This window comes from Somniosus microcephalus, unplaced genomic scaffold (genome assembly GCF_052327205.1).
Source record: "Somniosus microcephalus isolate GS21.2 unplaced genomic scaffold, FLI_Smic_1.0 unresolved_chr8, whole genome shotgun sequence".
In the NCBI taxonomy this organism is placed as follows: Eukaryota; Metazoa; Chordata; class Chondrichthyes; order Squaliformes; family Somniosidae; genus Somniosus; species Somniosus microcephalus.
Window position 1 is genome coordinate 19,722,046 of NW_028225186.1, and position 22,898 is coordinate 19,744,943.

The following is a 22,898-nucleotide window of genomic DNA, read 5'->3' on the forward strand; positions in this document are numbered from 1 at the left end:
TTTTTATAAACGGGTGTAAGAAGATGGGAGGCCATCTTGAAAGTTTTTTAGTGTTTTTAAAAAGCTGCCATGGAGAAGGAACGCGCAGTCTGTGAAACCAACAGAAATTTTTAAATTTTTTTTTTAAAAAGCTGCCCGGAGAAGGAACGCGCATTCTTGCTGAAAACACCAAAAGTTATTTTTTTTAAAACGACTGTTAATAAGATGGGACACCATCTTCATTGTGTTTAAACGTTTTAGACATTGTGTTTTTACGTTTTACACATTTAAAAAAAAAAATCGCTCCTAACAAAACAACAGAAATTTCACTCACTTCTTAATCCTGCAAGTGACTCACGTGTACTCAGGCCAGTGTCCGTCTCTTTGTTGATGAAAGAAGGCTAAGCTAATGTATTTATAGTCTATGAAGGATTAGGCCCCACCCAGACAATAAACACACAGAAGGTGAGAATAAATATGGCGGCCACTCACCTCAGTTCAGAACGATAAGGCCCGCCACAGTAGCACTGATTGGTCGATTGTCATGCCACCGAAGCATAGGATTGGTCAATCGCCCTGTGATTCGACTCTAGGAGGGCCCGGCTTCACATGCGACGAACCCGCCCCCGCCACGCATTGATTGGCCGACCATCGGGTTGGTCACTCAATGATAATGAGTGGATAATGAGCAGAATGTTGAAGGTTTTTCGGATACCGCGGGCACAATTTTTGTCCGGCCGAAACGTAAATATGCTTACCATCGTTTTGGAACGGTGAGCTTTCTTTTGACGTAACGCACGCATAAGTACGCTCTGTAACTTTCGAGCGCATAGCCGGACAGACGCACACCCGAGGACAGACAGATGGACAGACAGAATGACAGACAGAAGTACGGACAGAACGATAGACAGAAGGACAGACAGACAGAAAGAACGATCCGTTTATATATATAGATGATGTACCCTAGTTCTATTCTCACCCATCAGCGGAAACATCCTCCCCACATCCACCCGATCAAGCTACCTTTCAATCTTATATGATTCGATAAGATCGCCACTCATTCTTCTGCATTCCAATGAGTAGAGGCCCAACCTACTCAACCTTTCCTCATAAGTCAACCCACTCATCTCCGGAATCAACCAAGTGAACCTTCTCTGAACTGCATTGAGAGCAAGTATATGTTTTCTTAAATATGGAAACCAAAACTGTACGCAATATTCCAGGTGTGGCCTCACCAGTACCCTGAATAACTGAAGCAAGACTTCGCTGCTTTTATACTCCATCCCCCTTGCAATAAAAGCCAAGATTCCATTGGCCTTCCTGATCACCTGCTGTACCTGCATACCAACATTCTCTGTTTCCTGTGCCAGGACCCCCAGATCCCTTTGTACTGTAGCACTTTACAGTTGCTCTCCATTTAGATAATAACCTCCTCTTTGATTTTTTTCTGCCAAAGTGCATAACCTCACAATTTCCAACATTATATTCCATCTGGCAAATGTCTGCCCACTTACTTAGCCTCTCTATGTCCTTTTTGCAGGATTTTTATGTCCTCCTCACTCACTGCCTGCCCTCGCATCTTTGTATCATCGGCAAACTTGGATATGTTGCAACTGGTCCCCTCCTCCAAATCGTTAATATAGATTGTAAAGAGTTGTGGTCCCAGGACTGATCCCCGCGAAACACCACTAGTTACTGATTGCCAACCTGAGAATGAAACATTTTCCCAACTCTCTGTTTTCTGTTAGATAGCCAATATTCGACCCATGCAGGAGAAAACCTCAAATCCCGTAGTATTTTATCATGTGCAGTAACCTTTTGTGTGGCACCTTGTCAAATGCCTTTTGGAATTCCAAATACACCACAACCACTGGTTCCCCTTTATCCACACTGTTTGTTACACCTGAAAGAATTCAAGCAAATTTGTCAAACATGACTTCCCCTTCATGAAACCATGCTGACTCTGTCCGATTAAATTATGCTTATCCAAATGTCCTGTTACTGCTTCCTTAATAATGGACTCCAACATTTTACCAACCACAGATGTTAGGCTAACTGCTCTATACTTTCCAGCCTTATGTCTGCCTCCCTTTTAAATAAGGGCTTTACATTAGCAGTTTTCCAATCTGCTGGGACCTTTCCTGAATCCAGGGAGTTTTGGATATTACCACCAATGCATCCGCAATCCCTACCACTGCTTCTCTAAAGACCCGAGGATGTAAACCATCATGTCCAGGGGATTTGTCCGCCTTAAGCCCCATTATCTTACCGAGTACCATCTCCTTAGTGACTTTAATCGTGTTTTGCTCCTCCACCCCTATAGCCCCCTGTTTGTCCAGTGTTGGGATAGTTTTAGTTTCCTCTACTGTAACGATTGATACAAAATATTTGATCAGCGTTTCTGCCATCTCCATCCTCCCCAGCAGTAATTTCCCGGTCTTGTCCTCTAAGGGACCAACATTCACTTTAGCCACACTTTTTCTTTTTATATAACTGTAGAAACACTTGTAATCTATTATTTGTTAGTTTACTTTCATAATTTATCTTCCCTTTCTTAATTAATCTTTTAGTTATTCTTTGCTGGCTTTTAAATGCTTCACAATCTTCTCTCCTCCCAGGAGATTTGGCTACTTTATATGCCCTTGTTTACAGTCGGATACTATCCTTTATTCCTTTCCTTAGCCATGGATGGCTGTCTTTTCTTTTATGCCCCTTTTTCCTCAATGGAATATATTTTTCTTGAAAGTTGTGTAATATCTCCTTGAATGTACACCACTGCTCACGTACCGTCTTACACCTTAATCTATCTTCCCAGTCCACTTTAGTCAACTCTGCTTTCATACCTTCATAATCTCCTTTACTTAAGCATAGTACGCTGGTTTGAGCTCCAAATGTCTCACCCTCCAACTGAATTTGGAATTCAACCATGTTATGGTCAGTCATTCCAAGGGGATCCTTTACTAGGACATTTTTTATTAATCCTGTCTCATTACACAAGACCAGATCTAAGATTGCCTGTCCCCTGGTTGGTTCAGTAACATACTGCTCAAGGAACCCGTCCCTAATACACTCTATGAAATCTTCCTCAAGGGTGCGCTGCCCAATTTCACTTGTCCAATCATTATGAAAGTTAAAATCTCCCATGATTATAGCTGTTCCCTTATTACAAGCCCAAACTATTTCCTGATTTATACTCCGACCAATAGAGTTCCCACTATTAGGAGGCCTATAGACTACGCCCACTAGTGACTTTTTCCCCTTATTATTCCTTATCTCCACCCAAACCGTTCCACTATCCTGAACATTTGACCGAATATAATTTCTCACTATTGCAGTGATTCCATCTTTATTAACACAGCCACCCAACCTCCCTTTCCTTCCTGTCTGTCCTTCCTAAAAGTCAAGTGCCCCTGGATGTTTAGTTCCCAGTCCTGGTCACCCTGCAGCCATGTCTCCGTAATGGCCAGCAGAACATACCCATGTGTAATTATTTGTACCGTCAACTCGTCTATTTTATTACGAATGCTGCATGCATTCAGATAAAGAACGTTTAAATATGCTTTGTGACAATTAATTCCTGCTTTTACCCCCTTTACTACTTTACCTTTATTTTTATATATTCTGTCCCTTCCTGACACGATCTGGTTTTTAATTCCCCCACTGCTACCTTGGTTTTTAATTCCCCCACTGCTACCTTGTTCTATTGCCTTCTCCGTTGACATTTTTATTTTTCACTCTCTTGAAACCTCCCTCCCCCCACTAATTATTTTAAAGCCCTCTCCACAGCCCTAGTTTTTCGATTCGCCAGGATTCTAGTCCCAGCACTGGACAAGTGAAGTCCTTCACAACGGAAAAGTTCTCTCCTGTCCCAGTACTGGTGCCAGTGTCCTAAGAAGCAAAACCCATTTCTCCCACACCAGTCTTGTAGCCACGCATTTAACTCTCTGATTTTATTTACCCAAGCCAAATTTGCTCGTGGCTCAGGTAGTAATCCAGAGATTATTACCCTTCTGGTTCTGCTTTTTAATTTGGCACCAAGCTGCTCATACTCCCTCAGAAGAACCTCTTTCCTTGTCCTATTTATGTCGTTTGTACCAACATGGACCACGACAACTGGATTCTCCCCCTCCCACTCCAAGTTTCTCTCCAGCCTAGAGGAGATGTCCTTAACCGTGGCACTGGGCAGGCAACACAGCCTTTGGGACTCTCACTCTCGGCTGCAAAGAACCCTATCTATCCTCCTAATGATGCTACCACCTACCACTACAACATTTCTATATACTCCCCCAACTTGAATGGCCCCTCGTTCCACGGTGCTGTGGCCAGGTTGCTCATCATCCCTGCAGTCCCCGTTCCCGTCCTCACAGGGAGTAAAAGCCTCGAACCTGTTGGACAAGAGCAAGGACTGTGGCTCGTCCAGCACTACCTCCTGCTTCCCCGTCCCTGCCTCAATAATAGTCACACCATCCTGCCCTGACCACGGACTACATCTGAATTGGTGTGACTACTTCCAGAAACAGAGAGTCCAGGTAACTCTCCCCCTCCCTGATGTGTCGCAGTGTTTGAAGCTCGGTCTCCAGCTCATCAACACGGAGCCAGAGTTCCTCGAGCAGCCAGCACTTACTGCAAATGTGATCACTGTGAACATCAATGCTGTCCACCAGCTCCCACATATTGCAGCAGTAACACATCACCTGCTCTCCCATTCTATGTAATGAATTACATTTATTAATATTATTTTTAAATACCCCCTGCCCCGATTCTAGATGATGAATATCGCACCTCTATTTAATTGAACTTATCAACTTATAAAGGTTTCAAAGGGAAGGAAAAGTACTCACGAACCAGCCAATCACCTACCAACTTTTCTGTGATGTAACTTTTGAATTCTGACGTCCCCTTGGTATGTTGCCTTTGGAGCCTTTTTAGGCTGCTTCGCCTCGCTGCTCTGACTCGACTCAACACCCACTGTTGCTACCGGCAGCCTCGACTGGGCCTCGCCTCACTGCTCCGCCTCCACGATGTCTGCTAATCCTGAGACTGGCAGGAAAACAAGGCCAGAAACAAAACAGAAACAGCACCTCACACCCCAATTACCCAAACTCTCTCACTTACCCAAACTCTCACAGCACGCTCTGCTACTCGCACTGATCTTTTTATACTGTTTGTTTGTAACCAATTGAATCACCCCTGCTGATTGGTTAGAGAACTGGTTTTTACTGCCTGCCAATTAACTCTGACTGCACTGTTACCTTGCATTACTCTTCTTAAATCAACAGAATCTCAAATATTTAACTTTTCCCCTTTACTTAAACTGTTTAAGTAATCTTATCAAGATACTACTGGCAAATGCCACTAACAATTTGCACCAATCCAAATGATTCAAAGAGAAATAACCATTAAAGAACGATGTCATTTACCCAAACTTTCACAGCACTCTCTGCTAATCGCACTCATTTTGTACCTCTGTACCGAATGATGCGCTGCTGATTGTTGAGGCAACAGCAGCGGTGTGGAAAGTTGAAAGGTTCAGAGGTGCACGCAATTCTTCTCGTGGCTGCTTTGAATGCTGCTATTACAAACAGCCGAAAAATGCACTGTTCTCTGACTGCGAATGGAACCCATGCCGCGGCGGTTTAAGCGCCGAATCCTAACCACTAGACCAGGAAGCGTCCTGCCAGCAAGCAGAACAATGCAGTCTTTCCTCCTTGCTGCTTTGAAATTCAGGTCACATTCATGCCAGGCAAACTTTTCGTACACGATGACATTTTTTAGGCGAGATCACAAAGGACATGTTCACGAAACCACAGCATCAAGTGCGGGGAGGCGTCCACCTGAAATCTATTTGCTTCTGTGCTTTTCTCAGAGACACACAGTCAGAGAAAACCCTTCGGGATATTGAATAATCAGGACTAAAATATCAAGGACAAAATAGAGGAAATAGTAATGCAGTGCTTGAGGCTAAGACTCAAACACATACACGAACACAGATTGTGCCCGCTTTGTGTGGGTATGTCTCAGATATCCTTATGGTTCATGGAGGCTTGCAGCATAGTGTGAGGCCATTCGGCCAATCGTGCCAGTGCTGTCTCCTTGAAAGAGCAGACGTGCTTTCTTCCGCTGTTATCTACATTTCCCTGTCCTCTCTCCTTCCGCAGTGCCCCGCACAAAAGACAAACAGAAAGAAAACACGAACGAGGAATTGATGCAGGATGTTGTTATACAGTTCTCCACCGTTTAAAATTATTTTAGGTTCATTTTTATTCTGTTATTCTTTTCGAAGGAGCACTTTAATGTGCTGCCCAAAGGTTTAAAATTGGGATCGAGCCAGTTATACAGCAACAGGATGCCATTCAGCCCCTCAAACCAGTTGCACAGGAACAGGAGCCAGAACATTCATAACCTTGACCCAGTTGCACAGGTACAGCTAATATATTATTAATGCTTCATGTGATGTGTTTGCTATGATATAAATTGTTAAAAAATTACGCTGCATTGACCAAGATTCGAACCCAGGTTCTGCTACGCTGGCAGGCGAGAATTCTACCCCTGCACCACCAATGCACACAGGATCAGCTGATTCCATTTTCTGGTAGCTACAATTTAATTTTGACTTTTGTTAATACAAGCGAGGACACTGCGTTAACATAAAAAGCAAAATGCAGCAGATGCTGGATCTGGAATTGTTGATTAAATGCTGGAAACAGTCCGACGGTCCTGGAACATCTGTGGACAGAGAAACACAGTGTTAATCTTTCAGGACCATGAGCTCTCGGCAGAGATAACATTTTGCGGTTTTGTAGTTCCCGTGTGAGTTTCCATCCAAAGTTGTTAAGCTGCTCAAAAATTAGATAATTAAGAAACTAACCTTCCCCAAAATAATAAATAGGTGCAGGATTGGGCCATTCGGCCCCTCGAGCCTAACTCGCCATTTAATAATTTCATGGCTGATGAGATCTCCAACACAACGCCACTTTGCTACCCGCTCCCCATAAAGCTTGACTCCCCTGTAGCTGAAATATATATCTATCTCCGCCAGACATACAGAGCCCGTTTGACGACTTACACAGTGGCCCGAGGGATAAGCAACTTCAGTTATGTTGATAGTGTGGCGAAGCTGGGACTGCTTTCCTCTGAAGGCTAAGAGGAAATGGAATAGAGGCTTGCAAAATTACAAGGGGGTTTGATAGATGAAATAAAGGGAAACGCTTTCCAGTGGCAGGAGAGATGGTAAGCAGAGGAAGAATTGTCTTATGTAGCAAGTGTTAAGGCATAATAAATATCTGAATAAGTTATCACGGCCAAGGTATTCTCTCATTCCAGTCTTACACACGATGCTAATTTTTCACACTGGCAATGAGTTGACTGATAGCCGTGCTGTGATCAGCAAAGTTTGTTAGGGAGATGCAGTCGGTAAGATAAAACATGGAAGACGGATAATAACCGTGACTGTTCTGACACAGTTAAATGTGGACATTTAAAGTGTCTTGTTCCCAATGTCATTTCCTGCTGACTTTGAAACAACAGGCAAGGCAGGAAGTGAATGTTGCAGCTCTGTACCGAATGATGCGCTGCTGTCGGTTGAGGCAACAGCAGCGGTGTGAAAGGTTGATGAGGTGCAAGCAGAACATTCATACCCTTGATCCAGTTGCACAGGTACAGCTAATATATTATTTAAGCTCATGTGATGTGTTTGCTATGAAATGAATTGTTAAAAGTATTAACCTGCATTGGTTGGGATTCGAACCCGAATCGCTAGCATGGCAGGCGAAAATTCTATCGCTGAACCACCAATGCACACAAAGTGAACAAATCCCTTTTTCTGTTAGCTACAATTTATGTCTGACTTTTGTTCATACAAGCGGGGACACTGCGTTAACATATAAAGCAAAATGCAGCAGATATTGCATCTGGAATTGTTGATTAAATGCTGGAAACACTTCGAAGCTCCTGGAAGATCTGTGGACAGAGATACACAGGGTTAACCTCTCTGGTGCATGAGCTCTCGGCAGAGCTAAGATTTTGCACTTTTCGAGGTCCCGTGGGAGTTTCCTTCCAACGTTGCTTAGCTGCTCAAAAATTACATAATTAAGAAACAAACCTTCTCCAAAAGAATAAATAGGAGCAGGATTGTGCCATTCGGCCCCTCGAGCCCCGCCATTTAATAAGTTCGTGGCTGATGAGATCTTCGACACAACGGAACTTTGCCGCCCGTTCCCCATAACCCTTAACACCCCTGTAGCTGAAATATAGGTCTATCAGACATACAGAACCCGTTTGACGTCTTACAGTGTGGCCCGAGGGACAAGCGACTTCAGTTATGTTGATAGTGTGGAGAAGCTTGGATTGCTTTCCTCTGGAGACTAAGAGGAAATTTAATAGAGGCTTGCCAAATTACAATGGGTATTGATAGAGGAAATAAAGACAAACGCTTTCCAATGGCAGGAGGGATGGTAACCAGAGGTAGAATTGACTTATGCAGCGAATGTTAAGGCCTCATGAATATCAGGATAAGTTATCACGGCCCAGTTACTCTGTCATTCGAGTCTTGCACACGTTGCTAATGTGTAATTTTTCACACTGGCAATGAGTTGACTGATAGCCGTGCTGTGATCAGCTAAGTTTGTTAGGGAGATGCAGTCGGCAAAATAATACATGGAAGACGGATAATAACCGTGACTGTTCTGACACTGTGAGGTACACATAAATGTGGGCATTTGAAGTGTCTTGCTCCCAACGTCATTTCCTGCTGATTTTGAAACAGCAGGAATTTTTTGAAGGCAAGGAAGCGAATGCTGCACCTCGGTACCGAATGATGCGCTGCTGACTGTTGAGGCAACAGCAGCGGTGTGGAAAATTGAAAGGTTGATGAGGTGCAAGCATTGTTTCGCGCGGGTGCTTTGATTGCTGGCATTTCAAACAGCCAGAAAACGCACTGGCTCCCTGACCGGGAATCGAACCCGGGCCGCGGCCACCAGGGAAGCTGTGAGAAGCGGCTTGCCAGCAAGCAGAACAAGGCAGTCTTTCCTCCTTGCTGCTTTGAAATTCAGGTCACTTTCACGCCAGGCCAACTTTTCGTACAAGATGACATTTTTTAGGCGAGATGACAAAGGACATGTTCAGGAAACCACAGCATCAAGTGCGTGTAGGCGTCCACCTGAAATCTATTTGCTTCTGTGCTTCTCTCAGAGATACACAGTCAGAGAAAAGCCGTCGGGATATTGAATAATCAGCACCAAAATATCAAGGACAATACAGAGGAAACAGTAATGCACTGCTTGAGACAAAGACTCAAACATATGCACGAACACAGATGTGTGCTCACTTTGTGTGAGTATGTCTCAGATATCCATATGATTCATGGAGGCGTGCAGTACAGTGTGAGGCCATTCGGCCAATCGTGCCAGTGCTGTCCACTTGAAAGATCAGACGTGCTTTCTCCCGCTGTTATCTGCATTTCCCTGTCCTCTCTCGTTCCGCAGTGCCCCGCACAAAAGACAAACAGAAGGAGAACACTATGCTAACGAGGAATTGATGCAGGAGGTTTTTATGCAGTTCCTCACCGTTTAAAATTGTTTTAGGTTCAATCTTTCGCTGTTGATCTTTTCCAAGGAGCGCTTTAAGGTGCTGCCAAAACGTTTAAAATTGGGGATCTTAAAATTCCTTCCCGTCGGGGAATTTCACCCCGGTCTCCCGCGTGACAGGCGGGGATACTCACAACGAGACTAACGAGGAAGTGAGCAATGTAATGTCTGTCAGAGTAAGAATCGAGCCTGTTACACAGGAACAGGATGCCATTCAGCCCCTCAAAGCTGTTGCACAGGAACAGGAGCAGAACATTCATACCCTTGATCCACTTGCACAGGTACAGCTAATAAATTATTTATGCTCATGTGATGTGTTTGCTATGAAATGAATTGTTAAAAAAATTAGCCTGCATTGGCCGGGAATCGAACCCGGGTCTCCCGCGTGGCAGGCGAGAATTCTACCCCCGAACCACCAATGCACGACGACTTAATCGCTTCTATTTTCTGGTAGCTACAATTTATTTTTGACTTTTGTTAATACAGGCGGGGACACTGCGTTAACATTAAAAGCAGTATGCAGCAGATACTGCATCTGGAATTGTTGATTAAATGCTGGAAACCCTTCGAAGGTCCTGGAAGATCTGTGGACAGAGAAACACAGGGTTAACCTCTCAGGTGCATGAGCTCTCGGTAGAGCTAAGATTTTGCACTTTTCTACGCCCCGTGGGAGTTTCCTTCCAACGTTGTTTAGCTGCTCAAAAATTACATAATTAAGAAACTAACCTTCCCCAAAAGAAAAAATAGGAGCAGGATTGGGCCATTCGGCCCCTCGAGCCCGCCATTTAAAAAGTTCGTGGCTGATGAGATCTTCGACACAACGCAACTTTGCCGCCCGTTCCCCATAACCTTTGACTCCCCTGTAGCTGAAATATATGTCTATCAGACATACAGAACCCGTTTGACGTCTTACAGTGTGGCCCGAGGGATAGTGTGGAAAAGCTGGGATTGCTTTCCTCTGGAGGCTAAGAGGAAATTTAATAGAGGCTTGCAAAATTACAATGGGTTTTGATAGAGGAAATAAAGACAAACGCTTTCCAATGGCAGGAGGGATGGTAACCAGAGGTAGAATTGTCTTATGCAGCGAATGTTAAGGCCTCATGAATATCAGGATAAGTTATCACGGCCCAGTTACTCTGTCATTCGAGTCTTGCACACGTTGCTAATGTGGCATTTCTCACACTGGCAATGAGTTGACTGATAGCCGTGCTGTGATCAGCTAAGTTTGTTAGGGAGATGCAGTCGACAAAATAATACATGGAAGACGGATAATAACCGTGACTGTTCTGACACTGTGAGGCAAGGAAGCGAATGCTGCACCTTGGTACCGAATGATGCGCTGCTGACTGTTGAGGCAACAGCAGCGGTGTGGAAAATTGAAAGGTTGATGAGGTGCAAGCATTGTTTCGCGCGGGTGCTTTGATTGCTGGCATTTCAAACAGCCAGAAAACGCACTGGTTCCCTGACCGGGAATCGAACCCGTGCCGCGGCGGTGAAAGCGAAGAATCCTATCCACTCGACCACCAGGGAAGCTGTGAGAAGCGGCCTGCCAGCAAGCAGAACAAGGCAGTCTTTCCTCCTTGCTGCTTTGAAATTCAGGTCACTTTCACGCCAGGCAAACTTTTCGTACAAGATGACATTTTTTAGGCGAGATCACAAAGGACATGTTCAGGAAACCACAGCATCAAGTGCGTGTAGGCGTCCACCTGAAATCTATTTGCTTCTGTGCTTTTCTCAGAGATACACAGTCAGAGAAAAGCCGTCGGGATATTGAATAATCAGCACCAAAATATCAAGGACAATACGGAGGAAACAGTAATGCACTGCTTGAGACAAAGACTCAAACATATGCACGAACACAGATGTGTGCTCACCTTGTGTGAGTATGTCTCAGATATCCATATGATTCATGGAGGCGTGCAGTACAGTGTGAGGCCATTCGGCCAATCGTGCCAGTGCTGTCCACTTGAAAGATCAGACGTGCTTTCTCCCGCTGTTATATGCATTTCCCTGTCCTCTCTCGTTCCGCAGTGCCCCGCACAAAAGACAAACAGAAGGAGAACACGATGCTAACGAGGAATTGATGCAGGATGTTTTTATGCAGTTCCTCACCGTTTAAAATTGTTTTAGGTTCAATCTTTCGCTGTTGATCTTTTCCAAGGAGCGCTTTAAGGTGCTGCCAAAACGTTTAAAATTGGGGATGTTAAAATTCCTTCCCGTCGGGGAATTTCACCCCGGTCTCCCGCGTGACAGGCGGGGATACTCACAACGAGACGAACGAGGAAGTGAGCAATGCAATGTCTGTCAGAGTAAGAATCGAACCTGTTACACAGAAACAGGATGCCATTCAGCCCCTCAAAGCTGTTGCACAGCAACAGGAGCAGAACATTCATACCCTTGATCCACTTGCACAGGTACGGCTAATAAATTATTTATGCTCATGTGATGTGTTTGCTATGAAATGAATTGTTAAAAAAATTAGCCTGCATTGGCCGGGAATCGAACCGGGGTCTCCCGCGTGGCAAGCGAGAATTCTACCCCTGAACCACCAATGCACGCCGACTTAATCGATTCTATTTTCTGGTAGCTACAATTTATTTATGACTTTTGTTAACACAAGCGGGGACACTGCGTTAACATAAAAAGCAATATGCAGCAGATACTGCATCTGGAATTGTTGATTAAATGCTGGAAACACTTCGAAGGTCCTGGAAGATCTGTGGACAGAGAAACACACGGTTAACCTCTCAGGTGCATGAGCTCTCGGTAGAGCTAAGATTTTGCACTTTTCTACGTCCCGTGGGAGTTTCCTTCCAACGTTGTTTAGCTGCTCAAAAATTACATAATTAAGAAACTAACCTTCCCCAAAAGAAAAAATAGGAGCAGGATTGGGACATTCGGCCCCTCGAGCCCGCCATTTAAAAAGTTCGTGGCTGATGAGATCTTCGACACAACGCAACTTTGCCGCCCGTTCCCCATAACCTTTGACTCCCCTGTAGCTGAAATATATGTCTATCAGACATACAGAACCCGTTTGACGTCTTACAGTGTGGCCCGAGGGATAGTGTGGAGAAGCTGGGATTGCTTTCCTCTGGAGGCTAAGAGGAAATTTAATAGAGGCTTGCAAAATTACAATGGGTTTTGTTAGAGGAAATAAAGACAAACGCTTTCCAATGGCAGGAGGGATGGTAACCAGAGGTAGAATTGTCTTATGCAGCGAATGTTAAGGCCTCATGAATATCAGGATAAGTTATCACGGCCCAGTTACTCTGTCATTCGAGTCTTGCACACGTTGCTAATGTGGCATTTTTCACACTGGCAATGAGTTGACTGATAGCCGTGCTGTGATCAGCTAAGTTTGTTAGGGAGATGCAGTCGGCAAAATAATACATGGAAGACGGATAATAACCGTGACTGTTCTGACACTGTGAGGCAAGGAAGCGAATGCTGCACCTCGGTACCGAATGATGCGCTGCTGACTGTTGAGGCAACAGCAGCGGTGTGGAAAATTGAAAGGTTGATGAGGTGCAAGCATTGCTTTCGCGCGGGTGCTTTGATTGCTGGCATTTCAAACAGACAGAAAACGCACTAGTTCCCTGACCGGGAATCGAACCCGGGCCGCGGCGGTGAAAGCGCCGAATCCTATCCACTAGACCACCAGGGAAGCTGTGAGAAGCGGCCTGCCAGTAAGCAGAACAAGGCAGTCTTTCCTCCTTGCTGCTTTGAAATTCAGGTCACTTTCACGCCAGGCAAACTTTTCGTACAAGATGACATTTTTTAGGCGAGATCACAAAGGACATGTTCAGGAAACCACAGCATCAAGTGCGTCTAGGCGTCCACCTGAAATCGATTTGCTTCTGTGCTTTTCTCAGAGATACACAGTCAGAGAAAAGCCGTCGGGATATTGAATAATCAGCACCAAAATATCAAGGACAATACAGAGGAAACAGTAATGCACTGCTTGAGACAAAGACTCAAACATATGCACGAACACAGATGTGTGCTCACTTTGTGTGAGTATGTCTCAGATATCCATATGATTCATGGAGGCGTGCAGTACAGTGTGAGGCCATTCGGCCAATCGTGCCAGTGCTGTCCACTTGAAAGATCAGACGTGCTTTCTCCCGCTGTTATCTGCATTTCCCTGTCCTCTCTCGTTCCGCAGTGCCCCGCACAAAAGACAAACAGAAGGAGAACACTATGCTAACGAGGAATTGATGCCGGAGGTTTTTATGCAGTTCCTCACCGTTTAAAATTGTTTTAGGTTCAATCTTTCGCTGTTGATCTTTTCCAAGGAGCGCTTTAAGGTGCTGCCAAAACGTTTAAAATTGGGGATGTTAAAATTCCTTCCCGTCGGGGAATTTCACCCCGGTCTCCCGCGTGACAGGCGGGGATACTCACAACGAGACTAACGAGGAAGTGAGCAATGCAATGTCTGTCAGAGTAAGAATCGAGCCTGTTACACAGGAACAGGATGCCATTCAGCCCCTCAAAGCTGTTGCACAGGAACAGGAGCAGAACATTCATACCCTTGATCCACTTGCACAGGTACAGCTGATAAATTATTTATGCTCATGTGATGTGTTTGCTATGAAATGAATTGTTAAAAAAATTATCTTGTATTGGCCGGTAATCGAACCCGGGTCTCCCGCGTGACAGGCCAGAATTCTACCCCTGAACCACCAATGCACGCCGACTTAATCGATTCTATTTTCTGGTAGCTACAATTTATTTATGACTTTTGTTAATACAAGCGGGGACACTGCGTTAACATAAAAAGCAATATGCAGCAGATACTGCATCTGGAATTGTTGATTAAATGCTGGAAACACTTCGAAGGTCCTGGAAGATCTGTGGACAGAGAAACACAGGGTTAACCTCTCAGGTGCATGAGCTCTCGGTAGAGCTAAGATTTTGCACTTTTCTACGTCCCGTGGGAGTTTCCTTCCAACGTTGTTTAGCTGCTCAAAAATTACATAATTAAGAAACTAACCTTCCCCAAAAGAAAAAATAGGAGCAGGATTGGGCCATTCGACCCCTCGAGCCCGCCATTTAAAAGGTTCGTGGCTGATGAGATCTTCGACACAACGCAACTTTGCCGCCCGTTCCCCATAACCTTTGACTCCCCTGTAGCTGAAATATATGTCTATCAGACATACAGAACCCGTTTGACGTCTTACAGTGTGGCCCGAGGGATAGTGTGGAGAAGCTGGGATTGCTTTCCTCTGGAGGCTAAGAGGAAATTTAATAGAGGCTTGCAAAATTACAATGGGTTTTGATAGAGGAAATAAAGACAAACGCTTTCCAATGGCAGGAGGGATGGTAACCAGAGGTAGAATTGTCTTATGCAGCGAATGTTAAGGCCTCATGAATATCAGGATAAGTTATCACGGCCCTGTTACTCTGTCATTCGAGTCTTGCACACGTTGCTAATGTGGCATTTTTCACACTGGCAATGAGTTGACTGATAGCCGTGCTGTGATCAGCTAAGTTTGTTAGGGAGATGCAGTCGGCAAAATAATACATGGAAGACGGATAATAACCGTGACTGTTCTGACACTGCGAGGCAAGGAAGCGAATGCTGCACCTCGGTACCGAATGATGCGCTGCTGACTGTTGAGGCAACAGCAGCGGTGTGGAAAATTGAAAGGTTGATGAGGTGCAAGCATTGTTTCGCGCGGGTGCTTTGATTGCTGGAATTTCAAACAGCCAAGAAAACGCACTGGTTCCCTGACCGGGAATCGAACCCGGGCCGCGGCGGTGAAAGCGCCGAATCCTATCCACTAGACCACCAGGGAAGCTGTGAGAAGCGGCCTGCCAGCAAGCAGAACAAGGCAGTCTTTCCTCCTTGCTGCTTTGAAATTCAGGTCACTTTCACGCCAGGCAAACTTTTCGTACAAGATGACATTTTTTAGGCGAGATCACAAAGGACATGTTCAGGAAACCACAGCATCAAGTGCGTGTAGGCGTCCACGTGAAATCTATTTGCTTCTGTGCTTCTCTCAGAGATACACAGTCAGAGAAAAGCCGTCGGGATATTGAATAATCAGCACCAAAATATCAAGGACAATACAGAGGAAACAGTAATGCACTGCTTAAGACAAAGACTCAAACATATGCACGAACACAGATGTGTGCTCACTTTGTGTGAGTATGTCTCAGATATCCATATGATTCATGGAGGCGTGCAGTACAGTGTGAGGCCATTCGGCCAATCGTGCCAGTGCTGTCCACTTGAAAGATCAGACGTGCTTTCTCCCGCTGTTATCTGCATTTCCCTGTCCTCTCTCGTTCCGCAGTGCCCCGCACAAAAGGCAAACAGAAGGAGAACACTATGCTAACGAGGAATTGATGCAAGAGGTTTTTATGCAGTTCCTCACCGTTTAAAATTGTTTTAGGTTCAATCTTTCGCTGTTGATCTTTTCCAAGGAGCGCTTTAAGGTGCTGCCAAAACGTTTAAAATTGGGGATGTTAAAATTCCTTCCCGTCGGGGAATTTCACCCCGGTCTCCCGCGTGACAGGCAGGGATACTCACAACGAGACTAACGAGGAAGTGAGCAATGCAATGTCTGTCAGAGTAAGAATCGAGCCTGTTACACAGGAACAGGATGCCATTCAGCCCCTCAAAGCTGTTGCACAGGAACAGGAGCAGAACATTCATTCCCTTGATCCAGTTGCACAGATACAGCTAATATATTATTTATGCTCAAGTGATGTGTTTGCTATGAAATGAATTGTTTAAAATGTTAACCTGCATTGGCCGGGAATCGAACCCGGGTCACCCGCGTAGGAGGCGAGAATTCTACCCCTGAACCACCAATGCACGCCGAGTTAACAAATTCCATTTTCTCGTAGCTACAATTTATTTTTGGCTTTTGTTGATACAAGCGGGGACACTGCGTTAACATAAAAAGCTAAATGCAGCAGATACTGCATCTGGAATTGTTGACTGAATGCTGGAAACACTTCGAAGGTCCTGGAAGATCTGTGGACAGAGAATTACAGGGTTAACCTCTCAGGTGCATGAGCTCACGGCAGAGCTATGATTTTGCACTTTTCTAGCTGCCGTGGGAGTTTCCTTCCAACGTTGTTTCGCTGCTCAAAAATTACATAATTAAGAATCTAACCTTCCCCAATAGAATAAATAGGAGCAGGATTGGGCCATTCGACCCCTCGAGCCCCGCCATTGAATAATTTCGTGGCTGATGAGATCTTCGACACAACGCAACTTTTCCGCCCGCTCCCCATAACCCTTGACTCCCCGACATACAGAACTCGTTTGACGTCTTACAGTGTGGCCCGAGGGACAAGCGACTTCAGTTATGTTGATGGTGTGGACAAGCTGGAATTGCTTTCCTCTGGAGGCTAAGAGGAAATTTAATAAAGGCTTGCAAAATTTCAATGGCTTTTGATAGAGGAAATAAAGACAACCGCTTTCTAATGGCAGGAGGGATGGTAACCAGAGGTAGAATTGTCTTATGCAGCGATTGTTAAGGCCTCATGAATATCAGGATAAATTATCACGGCCCAGGTACTCTGTCATTCGAGTCTTGCACACGTAGCTAATGTGGCATTCTTCACACTGGCAATGAGTTGACTGATAGCCGTGCTGTGATCAGCTAAGTTTGTTAGGGAGATGCAGTCGGCAAAATAATACATGGAAGGCGGATAATAACCGTGACCGTTCTGACACTGTGAGGTACACATAAATGTGGGCATTTAAGGTGTGTTGTTCCCAATGTCATTTCCTGCTGACTTTGAAACAGCAGGCATTTTACAGAAGGCAAGGAAGTGAACGTTGCTCCTCGGTACCGAATGTTGCGCTGCTGACTGTTGAGGCAACAGCAGCGTGGAAAGTTGAAAGGTTGATAAGTGCAAGCATTGTTTCGCGAGGGTGCTTTGATTGCTGGCATTTCAAACAGCCAGAAAAAGCACTGGTTCCACTGACCGAGAATCACACCCGGAGCCGCCGCGGTGAAAGCGCCGAATCCTAACCACTAGACCACCAGGGAAGCTGCGGAAAGCATCCTGCCAGCAAGCAGAACAATGCAGTCTTTCCTCCTTGCTGCTTTGAAATTTAGGTCACTTTCGCGCCAGGCAAACTTTTCGTACCAGATGACATTTTTTAGGCGAGATCACAAACGACATGTTCAAGAAACCACAGCATCAATTGCGGGTAGGGATCCACCTGAAATCTATTTGCTTCTGTGCTTTTCTCAGTGATACATAGTCAGAGAAAAGCAGTCGGGATATTGAATAATCAGCACCAAAATATCAAGGACAACACAGAGGAAATAGTAATGCACTGCTTGAGACAAAGGCTCAAACACATACACGAACACAGATGTGTGCTCACTTTGTGTGGGTATGTCTCAGATATCCATATGATTCATGGAAGCTTGCAGTACAGTATGAGGCCATTCGGCCAATCGTGCCAGTGCTGTCCCCTTGAAAGATCAGACGTGCTTTCTCCGGCTGATATCTGCATTTCCCTGTCCTCTCTCGTTCCGCAGTGCCCCGCACAAAAGACAAACAGAAGGAGAACACTAAGCTAACGAGGAATTGATGCAGGAGCTTTTTATACAGTTCCTCACCGTTTAAAATTATTTTAGGTTCAATTTTTCGCTGTTGATCTTTTCCAAGGAGCACGTTCAGGTGCTGCGCAAAGGTTTAAAATTGGGAATGTTAAAATTCCTCCCCGTCGGGTAATTTCACCCCGGTCTCCCGCGTGACAGGTGGGGATACTCACAACTATACTAACGAGGAAGTGAGCAATGTAATGTCTGTCAGAGTAAGAGTCGAGCCTGTTACACAGGAACAGGATGCCATTCAGCCCCTGAAAGCTGTTGCACAAGAAACAGGAGCAGAACATTCATACCCTTGATCCAGTTGCACAGATACAGCTAATATATTATTTATGCTCAAGTGATGTGTTTGCTGTGAAATGAATTGTTTAAAATGTTAACCTGCATTGGCCGGGAATCGAGCCCGTGTCCCCCGCGTGGGAGGCGAGAATTCTACCCCTGAACCACCATTGCACACCGAGGGAACAAATTCCTTTTTCTGGTAGCTACAATTTATTTTTGGCTTTTGTTAATACAAGCGGGGACACTGCGTTAACATATAACGCAAAATGCATCAGATACTGCATCTGGAATTGTTGACTAAATGCTGGAAACACTTCGAAGGTCCTGGAGAGACCGTGGATAGAGAATCACAGGGTTAACCTCTCAGGTGCATGAGCTCACGGTTGAGCTAAGATTTTGCACTTTTCTAGGTGCCGTGGGAGTTTCCTTCCAACGTTGTTTAGCATCTCAAAAATTACATAATTAAGAAACTAACGTTCCCCAAAAGAATAAATAGGAGCAGGATTGGGCCATTCAGCTCCTCGAGCCCCGCCATTTAATAAGTTCGTGGCTGATGAGAGCTTCGACACAACGCAACTTTTCCGCCCGCTACCCATAACCCTTGACTCCCCGACATACAGAACTCGTTTGACGTCTTACAGTGTGGCCCGAGGGACAAGCGACTTCAGTTATGTTGATGGTGTGGACAAGCTGGAATTGCTTTCCTCTGGAGGCTAAGAGGAAATTTAATAAAGGCTTGCAAAATTACAATGGCTTTTGATAGAGCAAATAAAGACAACCGCTTTCCAATGGCAGGAGGGATGGTAACCAGAGGTAGAATTGTCTTATGCAGCGAATGTTAAGGCCTCATGAATATCAGGATAAGTTATCACGGCCCAGGTACTCTGTCATTCGAGTCTTGCACACGTAGCTCATGTGGCATTCTTCAAACTGGCAATGAGTTGACTGATAGCCGTGCTGTGATCAGCTAAGTTTGTTCGGGAGATGCAGTCGGCAAAATAATACAGGAAGGCGGATAATAACCGTGACTGTTCTGACACTGTGAGGTACACATAAATGTGGGCATTTAAGGTGTCTTGTTCCCAATGTCATTTCCTGCTGACTTTGAAACAGCAGGCATTTCACAGAAGGCAAGGAAGTGAATGTTGCGCTGCTGACTGTTGAGGCAACAGCAGCGTGGAAAGTTGAAAGGTTGATGAGGTGCAAGCATTGTTTCGCGCGGGTGCTTTGATTGCTGGCATTAAAAACAGCCAGAAAAAGCACTGGTTCCCTGACCGGGAATCGAACCCGGGCCGCCGCGGTGAAAACGCCGAATCCTAACCACTAGACCACCAGGGAAGCTGCGAAAATCATCCTGCCAGCAAGCAGAACAATGCAGTCTTTCCTCCATGCTTCTTTGAAATTCAGGTCACTTCCACGCCAGGCATCTTTTCGTACAAGATGACATTTTTTAGGCGGGATCACAAAGGACATGTTCAGGAACCCACAGCATCAAGTGCGGGTAGGCATCCACCTGAAATCTATTTGCTTCTGACCCACTGACCACAAGCTGACCGATCACAAAGAAAGTGACCAAATGATCACAATCTGAAAGAACACACAGAAACTGACCCATTGACTAAAACCTGATGGAACAAACACTGAAACTCTCACACTGACCACAAACTGACCTAAGACACCGAAAGTGACCCATTGACCACAACCTGGACAAACACACAGAAAGTGACCAACTGAACAAATCATGACTGAAGAAACAGAAACTGACCCACTGACAACAACTTAACCGAACACAGAGAAACTGTACCACTGATCAAACACTGATGGAACTGACAGAAAATGATCCACTGACCACAAACTGACCGAAAACAAAGAAACAAACCCACTGACCACAAACTGACCGAGCACACAAAGACTGGCACAATGAGCTCAACCTGAACAAACTCATAGAAACTGACCCACCGGACACAACATGACCGAACTCACAGAATCTGACAAAATGACAACAACCTTACTGAGCACACAGAACTGACCCACTGACCAAAACTTGAACAAACACAAAGAAACTGAACCACTGAAGACAACCAGACGTAACACACATAAATTGGCTCACTTACCACAACCTGACCGAACACAAAGTAACTGACACACTGTCCACAACCTGATCGAACATACTGATTCTGATACACTAACCACAACGTGACTGAACGCACATAAACTGACATACTGACCAAAAAGTGACCGAACACACAGAAACGAACCCACTGACCACAACCAGACCGAAAGCACAGAAACTGACCCACTGACCACAACCTGGCTGATCAAACATAAACTGACACAGTGACCAAGTCCTGACTGAACACACAGAAACTGACCCACTGACCACAACCTGACAAAACACACAGAAACTGGCCCACTAACCACAACATGACCAAACACACAGAAACAAAACCACTGACCACAACATGTCCGATCACACATAAACTGACCCACTGACCACAAATTGACCGAACACACAGAAACTGACTCACTGACCACAACCTGACAGACCACACAGCAACTGACACACTGACGGCAACCTGTATGATCACACAGAAACTGACCCATTAACCACCACCTTTCCAAACAAACAGAAACTGATCCACTGACCACATACTGACCAAAGTCAACCAAACTGAACCACTGATCACAGCCTGCCCAAAACTCAGAAACTGACCTTCTGATGATAACCTGGCAGAAACTGGCTAACTGAACACAACCTGACCGAACACACAGAAACTGACCAACGGACCAGAACCTGATCAAAAACACAGAAACTGACACTCTGACCACAGCCTTACCAAACACAAAGAAACTGACCTACTGACCACAACCTGGCTGAACACACAAAAACTGTCCCACTGACCACAACCTGACCAAAGACACTGAAACTGACACACTGACCACAAATTGAACGAGCACACAGAAATTGAGCAACTGACCACATCCTGACCAATCAAATAGAAACTGACCCACTGACCACAATCTGACTGAACACACAGAAACTGACCCACTGAGCAGAACCTGACTGAACACACAGAAACTGACCCACTGACAACACATGACAGAACAAATAGAAACTGGCCCATTGACCACAACCTGACCGAACTGAACCAGACTGAGCCACTGACCACAACCTGACAAAACATGCAGAAACTGACCTTCTGGCCATGACCTGAGCGAAGACACAGAAACTGACCGACTGACCACAACATGACCAAACACAAAGTACCTGACCCACTGTCAACAACCTGGCTGAACACACAGAAACTGACCCACTGACCACAACCTGACAGAAAACACGGAACCTGACACAATGACCACAACCTGAACGATCACACAGAAACTGACACACTGAACAAATACTGAACGAACACAGTGAAACTGACCCACTGAGCACAACCTGAGAGAGCACGCAGTAACTGAGCAACTGGCCACAAGCTGACCAATCACACACAAACTGACCCACTGACCACAACCTGATCGAACAAACAGAAACTGGCCCACTGACCACATACTGACCGAACTCAACCAGACTGAGCAACTGACCACAACCTGACCGAACATGCGGAGTATCACACACTGACATATCCAGACCGAAAACACAGGATATGATCCACTGACCACAACCTGACCGAACAGACAGAAACTGACCCATTGACCACAACCTGACCGAACAATCACTGAAACTGACCCACTGACCAAAACATGAGAAAGCACACAGAAACTGACCTTCCAACCACAACCTGAGTGAACACAAAGCAACCGACCCATTAACCACAACCTGACCAACTGAACAAATCCTGACAACTTGGCTGAACACACAGAAATTGATCCACGGACCACATACTGACAGAACTGACAGAAAATTATCCACTGACCACAACCTGACCGAACACCCATAAACAAACCCACTGGGCACAAACTGACCGAGCACACAGAAACTGACCCACTGACCACAACCTGACCAAACACACAGAATCTGACAAACTGATGACAACCTGACCGAACAAACAGAAACTGACACATTGACCACAACCTGACCGAAAAAACACTGAAACTGACCCACTGACCATAACATGACCAAGCACACAGAAACTAACCTACCTACCACAAGCTGACCGAACACACAGAAACCGACCCATTCACCGAAACCTGGCCAAACACACAGCAACTGACCAAATGAACAAATCCTGACAGAACACACAGAAAATGAACATTGGACAACAACTTGATGGAACAGACAGAAACTGACCCACTGACCACACAATGACGGAACCCGCAGAAACTGATCCGCTGACCACAAACTGACTGAACACACAGAAACTGACTAACTGACCATATTTGGACCAAACACACAGAAATTGACACACTGACCACAATTTGTCCGAACAGAGAAACACTGACCCATTGACCACAATCTGACCCAATA

General features: G+C 45.3%; 3 non-coding genes across 3 annotated transcripts; all 3 read right to left on the reverse strand.

The window, feature by feature from the left end:
• Positions 1–13,155: 13,155 nt before the first annotated feature.
• On the reverse strand, positions 13,156–13,227 carry trnae-uuc (transfer RNA glutamic acid (anticodon UUC)). Its single transcript has one exon. It is a non-coding gene; the product is annotated as a tRNA-Glu (tRNA).
• A 2,062-nt stretch (positions 13,228–15,289) lies between these two features.
• Positions 15,290–15,361, reverse strand: trnae-uuc (transfer RNA glutamic acid (anticodon UUC)). The gene has a single exon. It is a non-coding gene; the product is annotated as a tRNA-Glu (tRNA).
• A 954-nt stretch (positions 15,362–16,315) lies between these two features.
• On the reverse strand, positions 16,316–16,386 carry trnar-ccu (transfer RNA arginine (anticodon CCU)). The gene has a single exon. It is a non-coding gene; the product is annotated as a tRNA-Arg (tRNA).
• Between the last annotated feature and the right edge of the window lie 6,512 nt (positions 16,387–22,898).